Source organism: Salmo trutta, chromosome 39, assembly GCF_901001165.1.
Source record: "Salmo trutta chromosome 39, fSalTru1.1, whole genome shotgun sequence".
Lineage (NCBI taxonomy): Eukaryota > Metazoa > Chordata > Actinopteri > Salmoniformes > Salmonidae > Salmo > Salmo trutta.
The window spans coordinates 1,229,710-1,241,873 of NC_042995.1; the positions used below are offsets into that span (position 1 = coordinate 1,229,710).

The 12,164-nt window shown below is 43.5% G+C and overlaps 1 protein-coding gene across 1 annotated transcript in view; it reads left to right on the plus strand.

The window, feature by feature from the left end:
- LOC115179194 (receptor tyrosine-protein kinase erbB-4) overlaps positions 1 to 12,164 on the plus strand; it is a gene marked incomplete at its 3' end in the record, with an annotated part of 440,193 nt that overhangs the window by 322,485 nt on the left and 105,544 nt on the right.

Sequence of the window (12,164 nt, forward strand, 5' to 3'; positions counted from 1 at the left end):
AAGCGTCATGAATAATGTGTTTATTCCTCATCTATTGGCTGTTTATGAATCAAATGTTTTTAATTTCAGCACTGTGGATATTTTAGCAGATATTTTTATCATTGGTAAACTGGTGCTGCATAAAATGATCTACGGGCTGCACATGGGGAGAGAGGAGAGGACCCGGTGCGAGGATCGAGGAGGCCTGGATTAACATTATTTTTTATTTATTTTTTATTTCTTTATTTTTATGAACTTAAAGCTCCCTTACTAGGCCTATCTCGGCACAGCATGGGTCCTCTCCTCTCTCCCCGGTGTGCCCACCTCCCCTGATGAAGTGTCTCAGAGCCCTCTGGTTACAGCCAGACCAGATAGGACAGGAAGTGGTGATGGTTATGACTATGATAATGATGATAATGACGATGATGACGATGATGACGACAATAACAATTACTATGATTCACTAGAACTTCTGACATTCACACCCATCCCACCATCCCTTCCTTCTTTCACTGAATCAATAACAATGCACTAAATCAAGAACAACAAACTAAATCAAGAACAACGCACTAAATCAAGAACAACAAACTAAATCAAGAACAATTAACTAAATCAAGAAAAACGCACTAAATCAAGAACAATGAACTAAATCAAGAACAACGCACTAAATCAAGAACAATGAACTAAATCAAGAACAATGAACTAAATCAAGAACAATGAACTAAATCAAGAACAATGAACTAAATCAAGAACAACGTACTAAATCAAGAACAACGCACTAAATCAAGAAAACCGCACTAAATCAAGAACAATGCACTAAATCAAGAAAAACGCACTAAATCAAGAACAATGAACTAAATCAAGAACAACGCACTAAATCAAGAACAATGAACTAAATCAAGAACAATTAACTAAATCAAGAACAACGCACTAAATCAAGAACAATGAACTAAAATCAAGAACAATGAACTAAATCAAGAACAATTACTAAATCAAGAACAACGCACTAAATCAAGAACAATGCACTAAATCAAGAAAAAACGCACTAAATCAAGAACAATGAACTAAATCAAGAAACAACGCACTAAATCAAGAACAATGAACTAAATCAAGAACAATTAACTAAATCAAGAACAACACACTAAATCAAGAACAATGAACTAAATCAGGAACAATTAACTAAATCAAGAACAATTTACTAAATCAAGAACAATGCACTAAATCAAGAACAATGAACTAATCAAGAACAATTAACTAAATCAAGAACAACGCACTAATTCAAGAACAATGAACTAAATCAGGAACAACGCACTAAATCAAGAACAATGCACTTAATCAAGAACAACGCACTAAATCAAGAACAATGCACTAAATCAAGAAAAAACGCACTAAATCAAGAACAACGCACTAAATCCTCAGACTGTCTAGTAATTGTGGAAAGACGCCTACAGGGAACTGAGTGATTGGAAGGGTTATTAGAGCTGTCAGTCAGACTGTAGGTTACACAGTGGTACCATGCTGTACTATAACTCGTATCTACTATTATACAGCCTTTTATAAGGTTACACCTGCCAGTCACTGAGGGCAAAGAAACCCTGCTCGTTTGGAAGTTCAGAAGCTTTCTTTACCCCCAGATTTGCTCCTGAGTCACTTTGAGTCCTGTTCCTCTGCAGTGAAAGCTACTTAAACAACAGTTTCGGCCCCACCGTCTTTATTAGACTTGTCATACATTTGGTCACACTGAAGTTGGGCTCTGATATCAGCACCCTTCAGTCAGTCGCTGCAGTAACTTTAGAAGGATTAGCCCCTTTTTTCAATTTTTACCTAAAATGACATACCCAAATCTAACTGCCTGTAGCTCAGGCTCTTAAGCAAGGATATGCATATTCTTGGTACCATTTGAAAATGAAACACTTTGACGTTTATGGAAATGTGAAAGGAATGTAGTAAAGTATAACACAATAGATCTGGTAAAAGACAATATAAAGAAAAAAACCAACTGTTCTTTTGTATTTTGTTTGTACCATCATCTTTGAAATGCAAGAGAAAGGCCATAATGTATTATTCCAGCCCAGGTGCAATTTAGATTTTGGCCACTATATGGCATCAGTGTATGTGCAAAGTTTGACTGATCCAATGAGCCATTGCATTTCTGTCCAATTTTTTTAATCAAGACTGCCCAAATGTGCCTAATTTGTTTATTAATAACTTTTCATGTTCAAAATTGGGCACTCTCCTCAAACAATAGCATGGTATTCTTTCACTGTAATAGCTACTGTAAATTGAACAGTGCAGTTAGATTAACAAAAATGTAAGCTTTCTGCCAAAATCAGATATGTCTATGTCCTGGGAAGTTGTCTTATTACTTACAACGTCATGCTAATCGCATTAGCCTACGTTAGCTCAACCGTCCCGTGGAAGGGACACCAATCCCGAAAGAAGTTAACTTGCACTTTGATGCAGCTGTTTTACAGATGAACTAAAACTGTTGATGTTCATGCATGCTGCTGAATTTCTCCGACTGCTTTTTTCTTAACTGATTTGCCATGCTTTCTTTAGCTGATCAATGATTTGGTTGGTGAAGCCCTCTGGAACTTCTGTAAATGTTGAAAAGGGATCTTAGAATTTAGAGCTGTGCTGGAACAAATATGTCGAATAGTTGGGTATAGTGGAAGTGTTTTAATGTGGATTTCAACAGAGATGCCATACCAACAGAGATGCCAAGCCTGGCAGGAGTCTGTGTAGTGGAAGAAGGATAGAAGGTGATACTGGTGACTGGCAGGCGCTGAGGCCCGGTGTCATGACTCAATCACCATTTATGACATTATTTGGTTGGCTGACCATCTATAACACTTTATCTGTGTCTTTCTCCCGGGGAGGGACGTTCCCAAAGAACCCTGGGAGCACGGACGGACACCGTTGGAGGAGTGAAGACTGATGAAAACGTTTATTGACCAAATGAATGTTACTATGTGAATTATATTTAAATTGTCATGTTCCGGATTCTTTCTGGAGTTCATAAAGAGCATTGAATGTTGATATTTTATATTGTACTGTAAGTGATATGGATTTTTTGTTACAGAGAAACTGTTATTCTGTTGGTCGGACGGCAGACACTTCAAAGAGGAGCAACACGGGTGCATTCTTATCATACAGTGTGGAGGTGTGGTGGTTAGACTAGAGAATGCATGGGAGGTTTTATGCCTTTTGTTTTAATGTTTTGGGCCATACAAAGTAAGGTTAATTAGACGAGGGGAGATACTGGGATTTGGCGCTCTTGGAAGAAGAAAAGCTGGGTTTAAACTTTGATCATGGAGACATTGGTAAACCGATCTCATAGTAGTGAATTTTCTATCTGTTAAGACTTCTATTTTGTATCCATTTCATGGTGAACATGTCTGGTACGTACCATTTGATAATCGTTTCTTACTGCATGACCGTAATCAATCGTATTACTTTTAAATGGATACGAACCATAATAATGTTCCATTAATTGGTGAATTATCTAATGTTATTCACAATACACATAGCATATATGCTTGGTCTCTAACTGTGCAGCTCTGAGCTAAGTTTAACTCAATCATTTAATGCTAGGACATTCATTGCAGGATATTAGCTCCTTGTCCCTTGGCCTCTTGATAATTGCATCAGGGATAACCTAGACATGTGCATCTTATTGTATACTGAGTGGTGACACAATGCTAGCTACCTCGGCTAGATTGATTGATATGATTATGGGGCGATATCGTTGACATGATATTGGAGTCAGGTTGATAAATGTACTACATTATTATATTCAACATAATTCCACATAATGGTGGGATAAATTCCATCCAACTACATCTGCCTGACACCACACGCGGAGCGCACACACTCACACACGCACACACGCACACACGTACACTCACACACAAACACAGGAATGCACATACATACACACACTAACAAACACACACACTCACAAAGACACACTAGCACACACACACACCACCCTCACTGGAGTTTGTGTGCGCGTGCACGTGTGTGACAGTGCTTGTGATTCCTCTCTGGTGATCCGTGGTGGACGAGGCCATCCATTAGCACAAGCGTAGATTCATGAAGTGGGTGCTGGGGGGCTGAATCAAGCATGGAGAGACGAGGAAACACACAAATTGATCGTTCCTGGTCCCTTAAAGACAACAGACAGCACGCACAGGAGGAGGGAGGGAGGGATGGAGAGAGAGAAGGAGGGGAGGGTGGACACACACTATGTGACACGCAAAAAAACATCTGCTTGACAAAAATCCTCCCTCCTCTAAACGTGAGGCCGCTGAGCATGAGGCCACTGTGAGAGAGAGAGAGAGAGAGAGAGAAGAGAGAGAGAGAGAGAGATGAGAGAGAGAGAGGGAGGAGAGAAGAGAGACGAGAGAGAGGAGAGAGGAGAGAGAGAGAGAGGGAGAGAGAGGAGAGAGAGAGAGAGGAGAGAGAGAGAGAGAGAGAGAGAGGAGAGAGAGGAGGAGAGAGGAGGAGAGAGAGAGGAGAGAGAGAGGAGAGGAGAGAGAGGAGAGAGAGAGAGAGGAGGGGTAGTGAGGAGAGCTACATGGTGGTAGAGAGGAGAGATACATAGCTTTCCTGTGGCTCAGTTGGTAGAGCATGGTGTGTGCAACGCCAGGGTTGTGGGTTTCGATTCCATGGGGGGCCAGTATGAAAAAATGCAAGAAATGAATGTATGAAATGTAGCATGATGTATGCATAAGAGTGTCTGCTAAATTACTAAAATGTAAAATGTAATACATGGTGGTAGAGAGGAGAGATACATGGTGGTGGAGAGATACATGGTGGTAGAGAGGAGAGATACATGGTGGTAGAGAGGAGAGATACATGGTGGTAGAGAGGAGAGATACACGGTGGTAGAGAGGAGAGATACATGGTGGTAGAGAGGAGAGATACATGGTGGTAGAGAGGAGAGATACATGGTGGTGGAGAGATACATGGTGATAGACAGGAGAGATACACAGTGATAGAGAGGAGAGATACACGGTGATAGAGAGGAGAGATACACGGTGATGGAGAGATACATGGTGGTAGAGAGGAGAGATACACGGTGGTGGAGAGATACATGGTGGTGGAGAGATACACGGTGATAGAGAGGAGAGATACACGGTGGTAGAGAGGAGAGATACACGGTGGTAGAGAGGAGAGATACACGGTGGTGGAGAGATACACGGTGGTAGAGAGGAGAGATACATGGTGGTGGAGAGATACACGGTGATAGAGAGGAGAGATACACGGTGGTAGAGAGGAGAGATACACGGTGGTAGAGAGGAGAGATACACGGTGGTGGAGCGATACACGGTGGTAGAGAGGAGAGATACACGGTGGTGGAGAGGAGAGATACACGGTGGTAGAGAGGAGAGATACACGGTGATAGAGAGGAGAGATACACGGTGGTAGAGAGGAGAGATACACGGTGATGGAGAGGAGAGATACACGGTGGTAGAGAGGAGAGATACACGGTGATAGAGAGGAGAGATACATGGTGGTTATAACACTCTCCTACCAACGTGGCCTTAGAGCAATAACACTCTCCTACCAACGAGGCCTTACAGCAATAACACTCTCCTACCAACGAGACCTTAGAGCAATAACACTCTCCTACCAACGAGACCTTAGAGCAATAACACTCTCCTACCAACGAGACCTTAGAGCAATAACACTCTCCTACCAACGTGACCTTAGAGCAATAACACTCTCCTACCAACGAGACCTTACAGCAATAACACTCTCCTACCAACGAGACCTTAGAGCAATAACTCTCCTACCAACGTGGCCTTACAGCAATAACACTCTCCTACCAACGTGACCTTAGAGCAATAACACTCTCCTACCAACGAGACCTTAGAGCAATAACACTCTCCTACCAACGAGACCTTACAGCAATAACACTCTCCTACCAACGAGACCTTACAGCAATAACACTCTCCTACCAACGAGACCCTTACAGCAATAACACTCTCCTGCCACGAGACCTTACGAGCAATAACACTCTCCTGCCAACGAGACCTTAGAGCAATAACACTCTCCTACCAACGAGACCTTAGAGCAATAACACTCTCCTACCAACGAGACCTTAGAGCAATAACACTCTCCTACCAACGAGACCTTCCAGCAATAACACTCTCCTACCAACGTGGCCTTAGAGCAATAACACTCTCCTACCAACGTGGCCTTACAGCAATAACACTCTCCTACCAACGAGACCTTAGAGCAATAACACTCTCCTACCAACGAGACCTTACAGCAATAACACTCTCCTACCAACGTGGCCTTAGAGCAATAACACTCTCCTACCAACGTGGCCTTACAGCAATAACACTCTCCTACCAACGAGACCTTAGAGCAATAACACTCTCCTACCAACGAGACCTTCCAGCAATAACACTCTCCTACCAACGTGGCCTTAGAGCAATAACACTCTCCTACCAACGTGGCCTTACAGCAATAACACTCTCCTACCAACGAGACCTTAGAGCAATAACACTCTCCTACCAACGAGACCTTCCAGCAATAACACTCTCCTCCAACGAGACCTTACAGCAATAACACTCTCCTACCACGAGACCTTACAGCAATAAACCTCTCCTGCCAACGAGACCTTACAGCAATAACACTCTCCTGCCAACGAGACCTTAGAGCAATAACACTCTCCTACCAACGAGACCTTACAGCAATACACTCTGCCTACCAACGTGGCCTTAGAGCAATAACACTCTCCTACCAACGAGACCTACAGCAATAACACTCTCCTGCCAACGAGACCTTACAGCAATAACACTCTCCTACCAACGACGGCCTTACAGCAATAACACTCTCCTACCAACGAGGCCTTACAGCAATAACACTCTCCTACCAACGAGACCTTAGAGCAATAACACTCTCCTACCAGCGAGGACCTTACAGCAATAACACTCTCCTACCAACGAGACCTTAGAGCAATAACACTCTCCTACCAGCGAGACCTTACCGCAATAACACTCTCCTACCAACGAGACCTTAGAGCAATAACACTCTCTTACCAACAGAGGGAGGTAAATAAGAACCTGTTTACCTGAGTGACCATCATATCCTCTTCCTCTCATTGTTCTATCTACAGTCTAGGCCACAGGTGTCAAACCTGGTTGTCTAGGTCTAATTGAGATGCAAATAACAAAAACCAGAAGACACCACATTGAGTTGGACACCCCTGGTCTCGTCTGAACCACTAAGACACACATTGAGTTTGACACACCTGGTCTGAACCACTAAGACACACATTGAGTTTTGACACCCCTGGTCTGGGCTGAACCCATCAACGACTACATTCAGTTTGACACCACTGGTCTGGGCTGAACCAATAAAACACTACATTCAGTTTGACACCCCTGGTCTGGGCTGAACCAATAAGACTGGTTTAAAACAGATATTATTATATTTTTTGTATTACTGTATATTTTTTTTTTAAACTTTTTCCTCCTCCTGACCGAAGTCAGCATGCATGTGCCCGGCCCGCCACAAGGAGTCGCTAGAGCGCGATAGAACAAGGACATCCCGGCCGGCCAAACCCTCCCCTAACCCAGACGACGCTGGGCCAATTGCCGCCACATGGGTGTCCCGGTCGCAGCCGGCTGCGACACAGCCTGGGATCGAACCCGTATCTGTAGTGATGCCTTAGACCGCTGCGCCGGCCGCGATACTATTTCATCCCCCTCATGGTTCATGTTATGGTTGGGGCTAGATCTGTGGTTAGGACCAACTTCTACCTGCTACCTATCTATTGTACTGTAGGGTTACACTTTGGCTAGAGTTTGAGGCTGGTGTTGTTCATATCTTCCTGAAGCCAGAGGATGTCGGAGTGACACATTCCCCTGTAGTGTCTCAGTGGCAGAGTGGAGTCAAGTAGCCAAGTGGTCGTTAATGATGTCACCTAGCCTGATTGACTCTTCATTAAACGCAGATCAATCCAGGATGCGGATATACACACACTTACACACACACTCCACCCACCCCGTCTCCCACAGGCACCCACCCCCCCTCACACTCACATACAAGCACGCACACGCACACACACACACACACAAACACACACACACACACACACACACACACACACACACACACACACACACACACACACGACTGAGACAGACAGACTCTTTACAGGGTCTTATCTCAGGGAACAGGAGAGAACACCAGCCCAGGAGAGAGAAAGGGAAGGAGAATGGGAGAGAAGGAGAGAGACTCCCAGCACTAATCACACACTGCCCATGTCAACGTGGCTCCCCTCGCTGAGTACTAATGTGCCTCCACAATTATGATCCAGGAAGTGAGAGAGGGAGAGAGAGAGAGAGCATAAAAGAAAGCGAGAGTGCATAGATGAGAGAGAGAGAGAGAAAGAGAAAACAATGCTTTGAAGAAGGATCAATTTCCCTCCATTTCCTCTCTCTACTCATCTGTTCTTTGTCCTGTTCCTGTTCCTATTCCTGTTCCTGTAGCTGTCCTTCCACTCCTCTTACCTTTTCCTCATATCCCTCTCAGACCCTCAATGCTGCTGGTGTTTCAACTGCACATTTAATGCCTTACATAACACCATTCCACGTCAGCTTGATGTCCACTCTAGCTCCCTTTGTGAGTACTTCTCCAAAGCAATACAAAGTCATCTTGGTCGCTGGCTCTGGGTAAGTAGCTGGTGTCTGCCCTCTGGGTGTGTCTGAATGGAGCCCTCGTCCCTCTCCACCTCAGAGCACCGCCGGGGGAACTCATTTAAATCAAGAGCGCGCCAGAGAGAAAGGAAAGATAGAGAAGGGGATGAAAGCAATTGACCCCTCTGCTCCTCTCTTCTAAAGTCTTTCTCTCTTCTATCCTGACTCTCTCCTCAAAGATAATATGTGCTCCAGTGTCGCTAAATTGTGTAGGCAAAATCCTCTCACCGAATAACCCCACCTGCACCAGAGAGCTGAGGTTGAAGAGGGGAGTTAGCATTAGCGATGGTTAGCGAGGGGGGGGGGTCTAAGCATTCCTGGGCTAATGCTAACGTTTCGTTAGCCTCTGCCCTGACAGAATGAGGGATAAATGGCTGGGGCTGTCGCCTGGCACAGGAGGATAGCGTTAGCGTTGGCGCACGAGCGTTAGCATAATTACAGCTCTTTATAATACGCTAAAATTAGCACTTTGTTAGCGCTGGCTCCCCTCCTCTAGATAACATGGTGGCACGACCCCCTCCATTCTAAACGTGTTAATGGTTGGGTGATTATATACTCTTCCCTCTCGTTGCAGGAGCGGATAAACACCAGGGGAATAAAATAGAGCTCCTCATGCTTCATTGTTCTTGGTGATTATTGTGAGGAGATGAAGATGATGAGGACAGGAAGGAAACAGGGGGAAATTGCTCCTTCTTCAAAACAATGTTTTCTCTTTCTTTTGTTCATACTTTATTTTATTTTCTTTCTCTCTCTCTCTCTCTCTCTCTCTCTCTCTCTTCTCTCCTCTCTCAATTAAGGGCTTTATTGGTATGGGAAACATATGTTAACATTGCCAAAGCAAGCGAAGTACATAATAAACAAAAGTGAAAAATAAAAATAATTAACAGTGAACATTACACTCACAGAAGTTCCAAAATAATAAAGACATTACAAATGTCATATTAAATCAAATCAAATCAAATTGTGTTTGTCACATGTGCCGAATACAGATAGGTGTAGACCTTACAGTGAAATGCTTACTTACAAGCCCCTAACCACCAATGCAGTTTTCGAAAATAACAATAAAAAGTAAGAGATAAGAAAACAAATAATTCAAGAGCAGCAGTAAATAACAAAACCGGGGCTATATACCGGGGGTACTGGTACAGAGTCAATGTGCGGGGGCACTGGGGTTGAGGTAATTGAGGTAATATGTACATGTAGGTAGAGATTTAAGTGACTATGCATAGATACTAATAGAGTAGCAGCAGCGTAGAAGAGGGGGTGGGGGGGGCAATGCAAATAGTCTGGTCGGAGGCCGAGCAGTTGCCATACCAGGCAGTGATGCAACCAGTCAGGATGCTCTCGATGGTGCAGCTGTAAAATCTTTTGAGTATCTAAGGACCCATGTCAAATCTTTTCAGTCTCCTGAGGGGGATTAGGTTTTGTTGTGCCCTCTTCACGACTGTCTTGGTGTGCTTGGACCATGTTAGTTTGTTGGTGATGTGGACAAGGAACTTGAAGCTCTCAACCTGCTCCACTACAGCCCCGTCGATGAGAATGAGGGCGTACTCGGTCCTCCTTTTCCTGTAGTCCACAATGATCTCCTTAGTCTTGGTTACTTTGAGAGATAGGTTGTTATTCTAGCACCACCCGGCCAGGGTGGTGGCCGGGGGATGTTGTGAATGTTATGTGAATGTTGCCTGTAATCCATGGCTTCTGGTTGGGGTGTGTACGTACAGTCACTGTTGGGACGATGTCATCGATGCACTTATTGATGAAGCCAGTGACTGATGTGCCATCGGAAGAATCCTGGAATACATTCCAGTCTGTGATAGCAAAACAATACCGTAGTTTAGCATCTGCTTCATCTGACCAATTTTTTATAGACCGAGTCACTGGTGCTTCCTGCTTAAATTTTTGCTTGCAAACAGGAATCAGGAGGATAGAATAATGGTCAGATTTGCCAAATAGTAGCGATAGAGAGCATTGTACACATCTCTGTGTGTGGAGTAAAGGTGGTCTAGAATTTTTTCCCTCTGACTGCACATTTAACATGCTGATTGAACTGAGGTAAACCTGAATTAAGTTTCCCTGTATTAAAGTCCCCGGCCTCTAGGAGCGCCGCCTCTGAATGAGCGTTTTCCTGTTTGCTTATGGCGGTATACATCTCATTGAGTGTGGTCTTAGTGCCAGCAACGTGGTATGTAGACAGCTACTAAAAATACAGATGAAACTCTCTATGTAGATAGTGTGGTCTACAGCTTATCATGAGATACTCTACCTCAGGTGAGCAAAACCTTGAGACTTCCTTAGATATTGTGCACCAGCTGTTGTTTACAAATATGCATAGGCCCTCGCCCCGTGTCTTACCAGAGGCTGCTGTTCTATCCTGCCTTTAGAGTGTATAACCCGCCAGCTGTATATTATTAATATCGGCATTGTCACGATTCAGTGAAACATAAGATATTACAGTTTTTAATGTCCCATTGGTGGGATACACGTGCTTTCAGTTTGTCCCATTTATTTTCCAGTGGTTGAACATTAGCTAGCAGTATGGATGGCAAAGGCAGATTAGCCACTCATCGCCTGATCCTCACATGACACCCCTATCTCTTTCCACGAAATCTCAGTTTCCTTCTCCATCAAAAGAAGTGGATGAGGGCCTGTTTGTGTGTTTGGAGTATATCCTTCCCATCCGACTCATTAAAGAAAAATTCTTTGTCCAATTCCAGGTGAGAAATCGCTGTTCTAATGTCCACAAGCTCTTTTTGGTCATAAGAGACGGTAGCAGCAACATTATGTACAAAATAAGTTACAAACAATGTGAAAAAAAAAAAATAGCCCAGTTGGTTAAGAGCCATAAAACGGACAGCCCCCAGCGCCATCTTTTCAGAGTGGCATTTCAAATGTCATTTTTTGTCATATTATGTCTATTAATATGTCATATTATGTATATACAGTGTTGTAACGATGTGTAAATAGTTAAAGTACAAAAGGGAAAATAAATGAACATAAATAGGGTTGTATTTACAATGGTGTTTGTTCTTCACTGCTTGACCTTTTCTTGTGGCAACAGGTCACAAATCTTGCTGCTGTGATGGCACACTGTGGAATTTCACCCAGTAGATATGGGAGATTATCAAAATTGGGTTGTTTTCGATTCTTTGTGGATCTGTGTAATCTGAAGGAAATATGCTTCTCTAATATGGTCATACATTTGGCAGGATGTTAGGAAGTGCAGCTTAGTTTCCACCTCATTTTGTGGACATTGTGCACATAGCCTGTCTTCTCTTGAGAGCCAGGTCTGCCTACGGTGGCCTTTCTCAATAGCAAGGCTATGCCCACTGAGTCTGTACATAGTATAAGCTTTCCTTAAGTTTGGGTCAGTCACAGTGGTCAGGTATTCTGCCACTGTGTACTCTTTGTTTAAGGCCAAATAGCATTCTAGATTCCGTTGTTTTTTTGTTCATTCTTTCCAATGTGTCA